At 39.0% G+C, this 16,039-nt stretch overlaps 1 pseudogene; it reads left to right on the forward strand.

The window, feature by feature from the left end:
• Positions 1-2,241: 2,241 nt before the first annotated feature.
• LOC116806975 (dynein axonemal heavy chain 5-like) overlaps positions 2,242-16,039 on the forward strand; it is a 66,911-nt pseudogene continuing 53,113 nt past the window's right edge.

The following is a 16,039-nucleotide window of genomic DNA, read 5'->3' on the forward strand; positions in this document are numbered from 1 at the left end:
TGAGGGTTGATCAGAGTCTGAGTCTGATTCTTCCTCATCCGATTGTGAAGGAGGAGGGGGTGCATCTGGCGCAGGGGGAATGTAGGGCTGGGGTGCAATAATTACTTCTTCCGCTCGCCCCTTCTTTTTCTTTCCTCCTGAAACCCCCGAGAGTTTAAACACAAGCACCTCCGGCTTTTCTGTCCAGACTCGGGCATAGGCACTCTCCTCAGGGTTAGAAGGTTGTTTAGTGTTTATCCAACCATTTAACAGTTGCTTTACCCAGTCCTCTGAGGACCCAAAGATGGGCCAAAAAACACATTTAGAAATCTCTTGTCCTCCCCATACTTCTATGCAATAGTGTCTCATCTTTGCCTTATCCTTCCCAGGTACTCCTGGAAAGTGCTCCCAATTTGTCAGCATAAACCCTAAGGGACTATCCTTAGGAATTGGGGGAAGTTTTACCCCCACCGGGGAGGGGGATTTACTCTTACTCTTCCCCTGCCCCATGTCCTCCGGAGTACCTTCAATCACTCACGACAGCACAATCGCTTCCCCTGGTTCGTGGCCCAGGCCCTCGCGAGCTCTGGAAAACGCACTACTAAGGGTCCACATTCACTTGGAGAATCCGGCTGCCGGTTCTCCTCTCATTCACACACACACTCGCCGTACTCCAGGATCCCGAACCCCGCCCGGACGGGTCCCTCTATACTTACGTGTCCTGCGTCTTCGTCCGGACTTTGTGCACAAAATTTAAGGGGTACCCTGGGCCCGCTTCCCTTTTTTGCTTTCGCTTTCTATGCTTTTAGGTTCGTCGGTCGGGATGAGGGTAGAAACCCCGGTCTGAGTCCGCTCAAAGGAGCGGAATCGTGGCGCCCCTCTCAGAGAGAGGTTCCCCAGATCCCCGATCCGAGTCACGGCACCAAATTGTTATGAACGAGCACAATAGGCTTTCCAATCCAATTAAGAAGATTTATTAATGGTAGGAAACGAAAGCAAATCAGCGCGCTGGGCAGCAGTTATTCCAACTACCGCGCCTTCGTCTCCCGTTCCCCCCTAACTTATTGGGTCTTCTCTTCCGGATGTGTGACGTTCTGGTGTCTTTTCTGCGCAGGTGCACCCTGTTGCTAGGTGGTCGTTTTCTGCCTCTTGGTGGTCGTGGGATGAAGGCCAGTAGTCTTCCTCAAGGTTGTCCCTGTGATCTGGGAATTCTCTCAAAACAAGAAATGTTATTTCTAGGCACGTTTACTTGCATTCCACAAGAGTACATGTTTTGCTAAGTCTGTAACGGAACTGTCCTTGAAAGATATTCGCTTAGGTGCTTAGGTGCCTAGCAACATCAACTCCCTAAATCAGTTTCAACTCCCTAAAACAGTTTGTAACGGAATTGTCCTTGAGAGATATTCACTGGAATGCCTGGCAAAATGAGAACATATTCAGACAAGTGAAAACTCTAAGTAAAAATTCTATTTTATGGATGTAAAAACTCTATATTATGAACAAAAAGGCCTTATTTTCCTAACACCGGGAAGGCAAACCGCGGGGGGAGATGGGAAAACCCGGGGGGTCGCCTACAGATCGCGGGGGGATACATGGAATGAACTTATACATAATAGAACATATAATAATACAATTTCACATTTTCCCATTCTTTCAAACAGCTTCATGCTTTAGATTTGCAGAAATTTATAACCTAAGGGAACAATGCTTCTAGGTTAATTCAGTCAGCCTTGACAATCCTCCTCTAGAAAAATTGTACATTACCCTATATAGGAACAGCTGTGATATGGCAGAAACATCAAATGTCACAAGTATTTCAGATGCTGTATGAAACAATTTTCTCTTTACCCTCCCACATTCCTTGGGAGAACTGGTTTCCTTTGTTTGTTTTTTTTTTGTTTTTTTTTTAAACACTGAAATTTAGCACATGTAGGAAAAGCATGATAGTGTAAAAGCAAATTATTTAACATACCTGGAATCACACACATACAAGGAGAAATTAAATTCTATCAAATGACACTGCCAGGATCTTGTGCTTTTGTGTTTGTATTTTTTTTTTCGAAAACTTAAAGAAAAACATTTATGGCTCTTGGACATAAAAAAAAAAGGAGGACAAGGTTGTATTTGGCTTCTACAGAAGCCGGGAAGTTAACTTTCATACTTAAAAAATGCTTAAATAGACTGTATTGATAGCTGAGTTAATTGCTAATAGAAACAGAAAAGAATATTATCAACTCACAATTCATTGGTTCTCTAGGACAGATGGAGAACAAAACTGATGCCAGGTACTGGAGCTAACGCTGCTTCTGGTCCTGGGGCTCACTAAATTAACAGAGTTGTAAAGATTTTGGAGTGCAGTGCCCAAAAATACTTTCTTATGACAATTTTAAGACAAGGGTGGAAAAAGAATGAACACAGGTGCCTATTTATTCCAATAAGCAGAGACACAAAAAGCCTCAGAATACAGCTCTTAGACTCAGTATGTAAAGTCTACTTTCCAACAAATTCTTTCTCCAGGTTATTACATGAAAAACTGGGGTGATTTAGGTATAGGAATTTGCAGCTCTTTGAAATGTGGCAAAAGCAATCTTGTTATTCAAAAGAGAAGACACCCACTGAAATGCCAGCAGCATGCAGAAGTAGAATTATATTAATCCCTAAAGTTCTGATTAAAATCTCTGCAGCCCTCTGCTAGTACAAATGGTAAGTAGTGCAGTGGAGAGTAAAATGTCTTTAGTCCTTGAAATAAATATAGCAATTTCTCTGTGCAGCCAGAGCTTTTAAAAGAAGACATATTTTGCTTTACATTGCTGCTATAAGCACTCAAACCATATCAAGGTAGTAACAATAATTTTTCAAACCACATTTTTCATATGCTCTTATCTGATTAAATGCTAAAGTCATGTATTAGATGAAGCAGGTCAATTCTAGCATAAATGTGAAATAGACTCACCTTGACATCTACTCTTACCATTTTTTGGACTGTGTATCTACAGTGGTATTGTACAATGTAATATATGAATCATTAGAACAGTGTGTATTATGAAAAAAAAAGGGATGCATATTTGTGTGATATTTCTCACCACAGTACTTCAGCCCTTTTTTAGACCTTTCAGAATCTTGGTTGAGGAAATATATCAGAGGTTTCTACATCTGATTAAATTCTTATTGGTAAATTATAGTTTCTCTGACCAATTAAGATAGATATTAATGTGACTTTCCTTTGTCTTTTTTCTGTTTTGTATGTGAAGTGAAAAAAAACCCAAAACTTTATAATTTTATAAAATGAATATTTTGTTTTGTGTGGAATTGTGTTATTATATGTTCTATTATGTGTAAGGTCATTCCATGTATCCCCTCGCAATCTGTAACGACCTCCCGGGTTCTCCCATTTCCCCCCGCGGTTTGCCTTCCCGAGAAAGTGCCCAGTAATTCTGTTTACGTCTCTCAGACCATCTGTCAGCCACGCGGCGGGGTCGAGAGACGACCTGGCACCCTTCCATCTGTCCATCTCCCATTGGACCCCTGCACCCCACTATCCCTAGTCCCCCCATGGCGTTATCTCATTGGCCGCCCCGGGTTTCTCCTCTCCAGTACTTATAGAACGGGTTGAGGACGCCCCGGGGCTTTTTCTCCTGCCTGGCCCCTGATCGCTGCTGCTGCCCGAGCCGCGGGCTTTTCCTCCCGCCGGATCCCTGCGTGCTGCCGCAGCTCTCTCTCTCTCCCGGCCCCTGACTGCCGCAACCGCCGCTGCCTCGGGCGACCGCGGCAGCCTCGGACTGCCCCGCGATCGCTGCCGCAGCCTCACCGCCGCCGCCGCCTCTGCCGCGGTCGCCGCGGCTCCCGCACGTGCCGGCAGCGGCGCCGCGGCTCCACACGCCACCTCTCTTGGATCGCGGCCAGCCTCGGAGCGCGCCGCCCCGCCCCCGAATCGGCCAGGCGGCACGGACAAACTCGAACTTAGCACGCAGCAGCCTCCTCGGTTTTTGCCTTCCCAACCAAGCCGTAATAAACCGAGATATCGCCCGTGGGGGAAAAAGCCTCTCTCCTTTTATTCGCCTCGGGACTCGCCTCGCTCCCAGACCCACGCAGCACCGGCAGATACCCACGAGGGTTCGCCGGAAAACACGGAAGTTGCCAGCGCCCCCCCCCACCACGGAGCTAGCTGGGACAAAAGGGGGGACAAGAGAGAGCGCTAAGGCAGTTTTGGTTATGGATAACTTTCATGAACCTTATTCTGCATGCAGAATAAATTTACTTAGGCCAAAAACCTTGCTGTCCGTGAACATTATCTGCTCAGTGAAGGTGTTGAGCTGTCAGCCAGATGTATATTTTGGATGGTTCCAGATTCAGTGCTATAATAGACAACTAAATAAATCCCACAGGTTTAAATAACAAAGGTGTATTAGTGAGATGCAGAACTACTGATCTACGTGAGCCTGTAATCAGACATCACGGAGTGCAGTAACTGGGGAATTATGGAAGAGAATGTTGATTAGGGTGAAATGATGTTAGGCTTGGCGATTAAAGCTGGTCAAAACATGTTAGAATCTCAGAGATTGTGTGATAAACTGAAAGTTTATCACTGAATGTTTCTAAGACATGCATGTTCATTCCTCTGAATTCCTGATTTTCTGTGACAAGTCCTCCCAGACCTGTATTTCCACCACTACTCATTTAAATTTCATAGCTCAGTCCCACCTACTGAGAGAGCCAGTCCCACTATTCCATCCAATCCGCTGTTGCAAAAGCTCAGGCTGTGAATCCTATCATATCTCCATAGTTTTTCCTTCTCCTCCCTTGATACATCAGAAAGTCCATAGCTGGATGCTTCAGGCTCTTGATGGCATACATGATTTCCACCTTTCGTTTTTCTATTTGTACAGCCTGTCAGCTTTTTTTCACCATTTCAGCAAAGTGCAGTCACTGTTGATAGCTTTGGGACACTCTAGCACACAGCCAAATTTTGCACATTTTGGGCTGATATCTGCCTCTGGATGTTGAAACCAATCTCAAACTAATCTGCTTTGCATTCTATAAAGCTGTTTTACTGAGGCTGTTGGTAGTTCGAATTTCTAGTGCAATCTATTTTGGGAATGTGTGACAGCCTTGATATAATTTAAAGCTTAGAAATAAGTCTCCAACTCATTGAGAGCTCTGTCTGAACTTGAATGCTCATGTGTGTGCTTGAAAACTATTAAATCTTGGGGGAGATCCTCCTCTAGCATGGATGACTGCTGATTGGGGCTTTGAGCTGGTTCCCTTGTCCTCTTTCTTCCATGTATTTTTTACTTGTTGCAATGGTTGCCCCTGTTGCAGACGAACTGTGTTTTTAGATATGATGTCCTCTTGATGTTTCATGCTAAGTGTAAGAAACAGCAGCTCTGCTAATTGTAATTTCTCTTTTTCCCCTACTGACTGCTCCTGATCATAAAAAAAAATGTTTCTTGGAGGTAGGCTGTTGGGAAGGGTAGATAAATATGATTAAGAACCACAATAGTACAGCCAGGACAAATATAACGCCCCCTACTGGCTGGACAATAACCCTCACCTACAGAGGGGTCCAAAAGTCAAATGGACTGTTCCATCTCACCCCCCAGAATGTATGGTTCACCCCACAGCTGTAACCCTCCCCTGAACCATCAGGTGTCTGTGACCCCATTGGCCCAGGTCCTGTTCCAGCCCACCTTGGAGCCCCCCTGATAAAGGGTCTCCGGGGGGCTGGACGCCCTCTTGGATCTTCCCCTCTCCTCCTGGAGCGTCCTCCGGGAGTCCCTGCTCCCCTCTTTGTCTCTCCCCTCCCCCATCACCTCAGGCCCAGCCACGTGCTGTGTCTAGCAGCTCGAGGCAGGGCCTTTCTGCATCCTGAATAAACCTCATCCCCCAAGAGCAACCACAGAGATCTCGCTTGTATCTGCCGTGGAATACAAAATAAACGTCTTTACAGTAGGCCAGTAGTGAAACTGACAGTCCCAGAAGCCTGTTAGCACTGTTCCTTAAATGAATTTCCAGGCGCTGTGACAGCAATGCAGTAGAACAGATTCTTTAGACAAGGTCAGATTGGTATTCAGCAGAATGCAAATAGAAATTGTAAGTCAGCACAGACATATCTCACTCTGTCACATGTGCTGCCTGCTGACAAATTAATAACTCTTTCAGGAGTTAAATGCAGGTGCTTTCCAATGCTGTTCACTACTTTGGTGGCAATTATAATTTTCTTGGATATACCTACCCTATACATTTCTTTTTCATTATGAGGTGAATCACTGTGTGGGGAACAATTACAGCCTAACTGCTCGTATCCCGCCGAGTGTTAAAGTGGGTTGGTGTTAGTTCACAGTGCTGTCTGCAAGCTGTCCATATATCAGTGGTTTTTATCTCAGTGGTTTGAAAGGGAACGCACGAGCTGCTGCATAATGTGGGTAAAAGCTGTGTTTTCTTTCTACTTGTCTTAAAAAGATGAGGTCACCATACCAGTGCTTGGGCCAGAAGAGGGATACTAAATTGTTCCATGCTGCCATCAGTTACCATTTCTATCAGTCTTAGGAAGTCATGCTGGTATTACATTTGTCTCTCTCTGCTTCTGTTCTATGAATCACAGTATCATAATACACTCATATGTTGGGTCATTTGTGTTTTTCAAGAGGTGGCATGTCAAACCCTGGAGTGTATCGGGTGCTGACTTAGAAACACTCTTAAAATTTTTTACAATACTTACTCTGAGAAAAAGCTTTTTCAAGCAAATCTAGATGAGGGCTTACAGCTGGAAAAGAGGAAGATTTCCCAGTAGTGCTTGTCCTTCACTTTATCTGCAGCAAAGATCTGCCTTCAGGGTCAGACCCAGAGAAGAAAGCGCAAAAATGTGTGTGTAGAGGGGCTTGTTCAAGATCTCTCAAGTGCAGGCATGTGCTCTGCAGCATCCACACATTGATCACCAACTATGTGTTGCAGCAGAGAGGGCTTTACAGTAAAATCTTGTAGTAGGGGGCCAGGGACTTTTGCAGGACAAAGACTGGAAAGGAAACCCTTCCCCCAGGTAGTTGCAGACACAGTTCTTAATCTGGTGGTGGTGGTTGGATAGCTACTCCAGAAGATTGGGGAAGCTAAAGAATAAGAAAAAGCTGAACATGTCTGAAAAAACCTTGCTTTGGTATTTGGCCCAGTGCTAGATTTCTTTTCCCTTAATGTGAAGAGTCTTTCAAGGCTTGCAGAGCAAGATGTGAGTAGTTACTCTGTGCTGCTGTCTACTACATAATTTACCCAGGTGTAAAACAGGGGCTTCTGACTGAGCACAGTCTGACCTACAAGAGCTTATTGCAGTGCTCAGGGACTGAGCCAGGCACACCTGGTGCTCCAGAGGAGAAGGGAGAATGAGGAAAGAAAATGTTGAGAAGACAAAGGACATATGAAAATAAGAGAAAGCAGCAAATGAAAGAAGAAGCGCCTGAAGAGGAGAAAGATCTGAAAAGGTAAAAATGACAACTAGCCAGTACCATGACAAATAATGAAATGAGAAAGCAGAAAGAGACACATGAGGCTTGGGCTTGGAAGCATGCCACTGAATCTCATGATCCTTGAGAGTTCTGTTAATTTCCTTTCACACTAGATAAGGATGGGAAGGTTTCTGCCTGGTACAATGAAGTGAATTCAGGAAGGATTGGAAAAGCAATGCATTGTTCCAGTCTGCTCTTTCACCCTATCTGGGGAAATCTTGGAGTGAAATTTCTTATTTTCCATGTGACAGCTTTATCTATAATGGATTGTTTAAAATTTAAATTTCACCTATGTTCCAAGGAGTGATGTAGCATGTGTCAAGTGAGGAAATTCTGAAATCAATCAGGTTCAATAAAAATCTGGAAGGCTGAATACATATCTGTTAAACATGTTCTCCAAGAGACGAGACATAGACGTACCACTGTGTTGTAAGTTTCACAAGTTGCAAACATGCACAAAATTACATTCCTGCTTCCAAATGATCTGAACTGATATTTATGCTGTTGCAGTAGTTATGTTTTAATGTACCATTGCATTATGTTCCCAGAGAAAGTAGAAGCATATCTAAAGAAACAATAATGTATAGTAAATTGAAGATTATAGGACAGACATGACCTGCCTTGTTCATCTTCAAGTCAAAAATCATGAATCTGTGTATTGAGAAGATTGATTGATTTGTTTTTATGACTACAGAAGTAATTTTGAATGAGTAAGAAGTCTACACGTGCATGAGATCTCTATAGAAGTATTTCTCAGAAGAAATCACAGAATCATAGATTATTTTGCTTTGGAAGGTACCCACAAAGATACTCTAGTCCAACTACCCTTCAAGGAGCAGGGTCATCTTCAACTGGATCAGGTTGTTCAGAGCCCTGTCCAGACTGACCTTAAATCTTTCCAGGGATGGGACATACATCAGTCCCCTGGGCAACAGTTTCTAGTAACCCACTACCCTCAACATAAAAGATTTCTTCCTTATATCTAGTCTGAAATGATGCCAGTGTTTTGGCTAAAACTTTTCATTTTCAAGAAATGAAAAGTGATTGTAAAAATTATTAACTGTGTAAATATAATATATTATGTAAGTTCAATAGGTTAGAGTGCACTTGAGTTTTTTCAGTTATGAAAATAAAGAAAAAAAAATACCCCAAAATTTCTAAAATGTGCTTCTAGTTTTTGAGAAGAATATTTGTCTGCAAGTCACATTTGGAGTGCATTTAATCTTCAAGGTGAGTAGTATTGAAAAATGGGAGGTCGATTCCTAGTGAAAGAATACAAAAGTCAGAATTCTGCTCAGTTCTCATGTCAATAGCTTTAGTAATCAAATTGAAACAAGCTTAATGTCACTGGTGTATTTTTGTTGAATTAGAAAAGTGAAGAGTAAGCAAAGAAAAATTATCTTCTGTGTCTCCAGGATATTCTGTTCAGTTTGAAAATGAAAATTAAAAAAATGAAAGCCTACATAAATACCATTTAATAAAAAGGCACAAGTTCTTTTCTTAAAATGTATGCAATTCAATGAATTTTTCAGGGAATAAATCTTGCTTTTACTGCTTTAGACTAGCATAGTTATTTAGGCCTATAAGTAATAACATTTGACAATGAACATAACTGTTGTCTTCTAAATTCTGAAGATCTGAAGGGTTTTTTATTTTACGAAACTAGGATGGAAAAGAAGTAACCTGATTTATACTACTGAAGCAACCCAGTGTGAAATAATGTCTTTTTAAAAAAAGTTTTCCTCACTCTGTCATGAAGAATGGTAGGAGGAGGGTATAAATAAATAAATAAATACAACAAAAACAAAGCCTTGATTGCTACTCACTCTTGCAGGGAGCTTGACAGTGCTGATTAACTCTGTCAGTGCAACTAAACACTGTATAATATTTATATTAAAAAATCACATTAGCAGCTCACTTTCCATAAATTTGACTTTGCTTTCCAGCTGACTAATTATGCATATTATTTTGGCATCTTCATAAGAAAGGAAATGGAATATATGATGCTTCAAAAACTTTACTATTGAGTAATTTTGTACCAAAACTAAAATGCACAACCATACTTCTGAAAGTAAATTAGATGTGCTGTAAAAAGAGCAGAACAATTATGGTCATATTGTCACAGATTTTGTGAATTTTCTGGCCTAGAAAAGATATTGAAATTATAGACTCAGTGGGAAGGAATGGGAGTATATTCTGCTCTTTGCTTGAATAGCAAAACAAATTCTGTGCAAAGTTTAAATTAAAATACAACCCACATGTTTTTTGGGGGGGATGATTAAATGTGAGTGAAGGGAGAGAAAGTAGCAGTGTATAGTCTAGTGTAGTAAAGAATTGGAACGATTTTCATTTCTGAATTGTTTTTGCACTTCACAATGCTTAGCTATTATGATGGCAACCAGAAAGGTGTATTTTTTCGGGAATTTGATCACAGTCACCATAAAGTAAAAAATATATTTATTATTTAATTTTATTATTTAACATTTAAGGCTGCTGTCCATAGGCTAAAATGAACCCCTTTCCTCACACCACAACAGGTCAGACAGCTTTCCTAGCAGAATATGTTATATGCTGCTTTTCCTCATCTTTCCATCTCTTCTGAGGAGTTGCAGGATTTTCAGCATGGGTAGTTAGCCTAAATTGTCCTTACTGTATACTTGAAATTTCACATTAAACTTAATTGTTTCATTTTTTTAATAGCTGAAAACAGATATTGGAAGGGGACTCTCTGCAATGAATAATATATACTAGAACAAGATTTTGCTTTGTCATTATATACATCTGACTTTTGTTGACTATTTAATTTCTGTCTTTTTTTAAATTTATCCAACACTTCCAAAAGAATAACATAATAACTGTTGAATAACTTCTGTTGAATAACTATGGAATAACTTATTCAACAGATTAGATTTGATTCTTGCTTCCTCCTCTTGTGTCCTAGCCATCATGTTTAAAATTGAACTTCTATTAGAGATTTTGAGAATGTCTAATAGGAATCAAAGCTTTAAATACATTACATTTCCTTTGACTTCATGCTCCACTACATAATTTAATTTTGGGGAGAAAGGAGACAAACAACTTTGTACCTCAGCTGGAGCTATGACAGTAAGATCTGAACTTATTTGGGAGAGTATTGGTCAGGATATAGATGATATGTCAGAACCATATTGGAAATATATTTGAAACAAGAAATGATTTGATCATGTGGTATATGTTTTTGCCTCTTTTCACTTTTCAATTGATTTTGATGACCTGCTTAGTGATTGTGTTAAAAATTGTTATTTTTTCAGGCATTAATATTTATTTTGATTTTAAAATATTATTATGTGAAATGGTGTCTTTGCAGAAATCTTTTTTGTAAGGTATAGTTTGGCCAAAAAAACGATAAAACAAAAAAATAGAAAGACTTGAGAAAATTTACCACATAAGAAGCTTGGCACTATTTTTGGCTGAGTTCACATATGTTTTTCACAGTTTAGTACTTGTACCTAACAATAAATGTTGGCTTTATTTGCTTCTACCAATTATTTCAAATATTCAACACTTTATCTTTGCTTGGACCTAGTGAAGACTAGCTAAGGCTCTTCCTGGCCAGGAAAATTCTCCTCTCAGGGGGCATATGTCAATTGTCCTTGGGTTAGATGACCTGTTCCAGGCTCAGTTAAACTGTGATAAAAATAAGACTGTAAATGTAGTATTATTGCTTACTCCTGATTAATCAATGAAGCATAGTAGCGCTTAATGACTATTAGATTTAAAAGAATTATTATTTTATTTTGTTTTGTTTATCCATGTAGCATGCACATATGCACTGTCTCTGGAATGTTGAGCATTCTTTAGCTGGAGAGCCAGCTGGAATGAGAGCTTCAAGGAAAGCTTCACCGCCCACTACTAGATTGTTTCTGTCTGTTCTTACTTAGTTTGGGGTTTATTTTAATTTTAATACTATATGGTAAATTTATACCTCAATTACTGGTACCAATCAATGTAGGACTTGATATCCTGATTTCTACCTTGAAGACAACCATAGTTTTCTTCTATGTCTTCCTAATTTACTTTGGAAAGATTATCAAGATCTTGACATCTACTCCTGAGACTTTATTGTGGAGTATTAATGACTGGGAGAAAAAGCAAGTCTATTTACCAGGTGGGATATGTTATTAGAGAAGAAGTGAAGCAGCCCGCTGACCAGTTTGATCTATATTCCTCTGAAGAGACTTTTCTCAAAAGTTTGCTTTTCTGAGATTCCTTCACCTCATTACAGACAACAAAAGTTGATTTACAGTACTTAAAATTTTTACTGTCATTTAGAGCTGGAGTTGATATGCTTTATAGACTCATAAAATAAGCGAGGCCAGGACAATTACTGGAAGTAACGGCAGTTATAAATTGACTTTTTTGGGACTACTGCAGTAGTGGATTACATTTATGTCACTGTTTTACAGCTAGGACACCGTGATAGACTTAACTGTTTCTAAGCATAGGTAGTGAGGCAGAAGGTGAGTATGTACAAGGCTTTATGATACCCATTAAAAGTTATGAGATTTTACACATATTTGTGACTTTAGTAATTCTCTGTGCATTAAACTTTATTGCTGCATTTCTTGTTGCGCAATATAAAGTCCAGGAAGCCAATGTAGGGGTATTTTTGTTTTGGTTTGGTGGGGTTTTTGGGGGTTTTTTGGGGGGTTTTTTTTGTTTTGTTTTGGATTGGGTTTTTTTCGGTTTTTTTATGAGCAGAACAGTAAAAATGTACCTAGACATTTTATTTTGAAAGGTTAGATTAAATGAAAGTGGTGGAAGAAAATTTCCTTATCCGAATTTACCAAAACATCAAGTCTAAAAAATTGCAATTGATTTCAACCCCAAATTTACATACTAAAGTGCCAGAAAAAAGATTTGAGCCTCATTCAATTCTAGCCAATATTTTTTCTAATTACATAATTTAATTTATAATTTTCCTCTGCATAGAGTTTTTACACTATTATTTTGTATGCTTTTGAAGCTGAGAGTGAGAAAATGTAGAATCTCATCTCCTTGGCACTAGGGTGCTTAAATATATATTTTTCTGAAATATGATTGTACAGTCCAGTTGGTTTTCTAGAAAACCTGAGAAAATTTGTTGCTTAAGCTTCTTTGTGCATATGTGGATATGAACATATTAGTACATATAAGATAATATGTTAATAAACACAACTCTGTGCTTTACATAAACTAGCAATAATAAGCCGTACTGCCTGTGCCAGACTCAAATAATAATCAATTTGAACACGCAAATAAAATATACTGAATATCACTTTTTGAAGTTTTGAATTTCCATGACAACTTTTCTGTGCGTTTTTTTGACGCTAGTGAAATAAGTATGATGCCTTTATTAATGAAATAAGTATGATGCCCTCAAGTGAGAGGGCATCCAAGTGAGAGATGATAAAAGACTCAGCTGCACTGCAATGTGAATATAATTAAACATTGTTAGTACTTCAAAATATAACATCTTCTTGAATGGTTTTTACTACTGTGAAAGACAATAGCATAGTTTTTGTTCATCAGGAAAAGTCCCAGGGATTGTGTAAGTCACAGGAAACAGTGGGGCAGGAGGGCAGGATGTACTGCTATTAGTAGATAGTGGAATTGAGAGATCTTTGAAAGATGCATTACCATATTTGGAGAAGTTATTGCAGGTTTAACGCTACCTCGGAGGAAGAAGAATAGGAGCTTTCCTCAAACGACCACCGGACAGCAGAAAAAAGACCCCTAGCAACACGCCGCGCAGATGCAGAGCACGTCGAGAATATCACAAAGTCCGGAACTGAAGGGGTATAAGAACTGAAAGACCGGGAGGTGCGGTGCGAGCCGTTGGTGGGAGCAGAGGCTCCCCGGCCGCCCAGCGCTGCATTTGCCCGTACTGCTTGCTTGCTAAATTAATAAAATTCTCTTTATAAAGTGACACAAATTGGTCCCGTGTCATAATTTATAACACTACTACATTGAAGCAATCCCTCTTCAATTATGTGTAAATATTTGACTAAACATTTATACTGAATTTAAAATTAGACAACAAATAAAAGTTGATGCTTATCCTTTAAAGCATTACAGATGATTTTCTTAACACCACAAGTATGTGTAACATATTTAATTTTATATATTAGGGGAACATCATATAGAATTTAAATAATTTTTAAAAAATATTTTTGGTAATTTGAAATTTCCTACCTACTGAGGGAAGAGAGCAGAAATTAAAATAACATACATTTACTTTAGGTGTTTGGAGTGGAATACACTCTATGCAGATTTTATATAGAAATATCTGAGAAGGTGTGTGTGTTCAGTTTACAAAGGTTTATTAATGAAAAGGAATAAATTTATTTCAAGAGCAAAATGCCTTGGAAGTCTAATCTACCATTATAAAATGTAATGCACTACTTAGAAGCTAAGCACTCACAATACAGTGTAATGAATTAGAAAAGCTGATTACATTACTATGGAGCGTATTCTGAGATGACAGGTAATCACTTATTTCACAATAAAGTAGATTGGTTTTGAGAATATTCTGCTGTAAACTTACTCTGTTTCATGCTGTGGTGAGTCCCTTGGTTTGCTGGGTCTTGAGTGGCAAGTTACTCCTTGGAAAGCTGTTTTCCAAGGTCTTTGAGAAAGAAGTAGCAGCTGTCAAGGTGCTCATTTGCCATTCTATCCGGTGCAGGTGGCAAGGTTTCAGTTGTACTGGGAGCCTGCAGGAGCAGTGCATTGTTTCCCTCTGTTGAACTTCAGGGCGTTCTTTTCTCTAACCTGTTGAGAGCCCCTGAATGGCTACAAAAGCATTTGATGTGTTGGCAGCCTCTCCCAGTTTTGTGCTATCTGCAGAGGTGCTGCAGGTGCGCTCTCTTCTCGACACGTGGGTCACCAGTGAGGAGGTCAAACCGTGCTGGCCCTGCTAAAGGACTCCTGTAGCACATAACTAGTGACTGGCCTGCAGCTGGACTTTGTGCCACTGATCATCACCTTCTGGGCCTGACAGTTTCCAATCCATCTCAACATTCACTAATGTAATTAGTATTTCATAATTTTTTCAGTGAGCACTTTGAAAGAGAGAATGCTGCATGCCTTGCTGAAGTCAGGATAAACAATAGAAACTGCTCTACTCTCAGTCAGCAGGCCAGACCAGCGCTTGTGTCATTGAAGAAGGCTATGAAATATCCCCTTCAGTTTTATTATTAATCTGGTTTTTCTGCTGGTGCAACTTCTTTCAATTTCTTTTGTCATTATTTTTTTCTTTTTTCTTTTTTCTTTTTTCTTTTTTATTTTTTCTTTTTTCTTTTTTCTCTTTTCTTTTTTCTTTTTTCTTTTTTCTTTTTTCTTTTTTCTTTTTTCTTTTTTCTTTTTTTTCCTTTTTTTTCCTTTTTTTTTTTTTTTTTTAGTGGCGGTAGGAAGCCTTCACTGAAATGCTAGGTTTCGTTTTAAAAATAAAAATATTGAACATAAAAAGTTCAGCACACATCTACTTTCCTGAAGCTAACAGAAGTCAATGAAATTATGTAAACACGACTATACAGAGTCATAAATACCGTGTAGTAGAAGCATGAATTAATAGATTTAATAGATATAAGTGAATGACACACTCCTGATAAAGGAAGGGATGGAGACAGAGAGTCTTTGAAATCAAATTTCGTAGCAATTTTGGTGGAATGTAGAGGTTGCAAGACAGTTGCTTTACTTACTCTGTTTTCTAGCTTATGGCTTCTTTAAAGTAAAGTAAAATCACTAAAATTGTAAATGGGTGAATTGCAAAATAAGAGATAATATTGGTCTCGTCAGACTAAGACTTATCTAAACTTTACTTTGTCAAGGAAATTGTTTCGAAAGACATGAAAAAATAATATTCTAATCAATCTAATGATCCAGTAATAGATTCAAAATTTAAAAAAAATGTTTGGCAAGTAAATGTTGCATGTTGTATGAATATAGAAATGTTTAATCATAGCTGAAATGCTTGTTATGATAGTTTGCTTTTCTGCCTCAAAATTGTTTGCTTCTATCAGGAAAAAATGGACAGGAAGTGAATGCAATCAATCTTTCGCCTTCATTGTGTGTGGAAAAGAACAAACACAGATAGGGGATAAAGAGTCACTCTTTTAATATTATGAATATACTGGATTTCGTGGTTGTTATGTGTCCTATAGAAATATAGAAAAGCAAACAATTTTAAATTCTTGTATTTTCTGTGTTGGCTGTTTATTTTGAAAGGTTTTATAATAATGTGCATGTTAAATTTATTTGGAGTATTATTTCCTTCAGAAGAGTGATGGGTCACTTGAAATGATCAAGTATTAAAAAAATTTATAGGAGTGTATTGTTCTATTAATATGACTGCAGACTGGATCAGAAAGTTAGAATGAGAATAAAGGGAATCACCTGCTCCAGCAGTGAAATGACCTTGCAACCAATAAGCTACTTATATCCATTTTGCAACTAATGTTAAGGTGTAACAGATTTTTGCTTACTATGGACTTGGGCTGACAAAATTATTTTCTAAAATTTTTGATTTTTTTTTTTTTTTGGTGCAATGT

The sequence above is a fragment of the Taeniopygia guttata genome, chromosome W, assembly GCF_048771995.1.
Source record: "Taeniopygia guttata chromosome W, bTaeGut7.mat, whole genome shotgun sequence".
NCBI classification, from domain to species: domain Eukaryota; kingdom Metazoa; phylum Chordata; class Aves; order Passeriformes; family Estrildidae; genus Taeniopygia; species Taeniopygia guttata.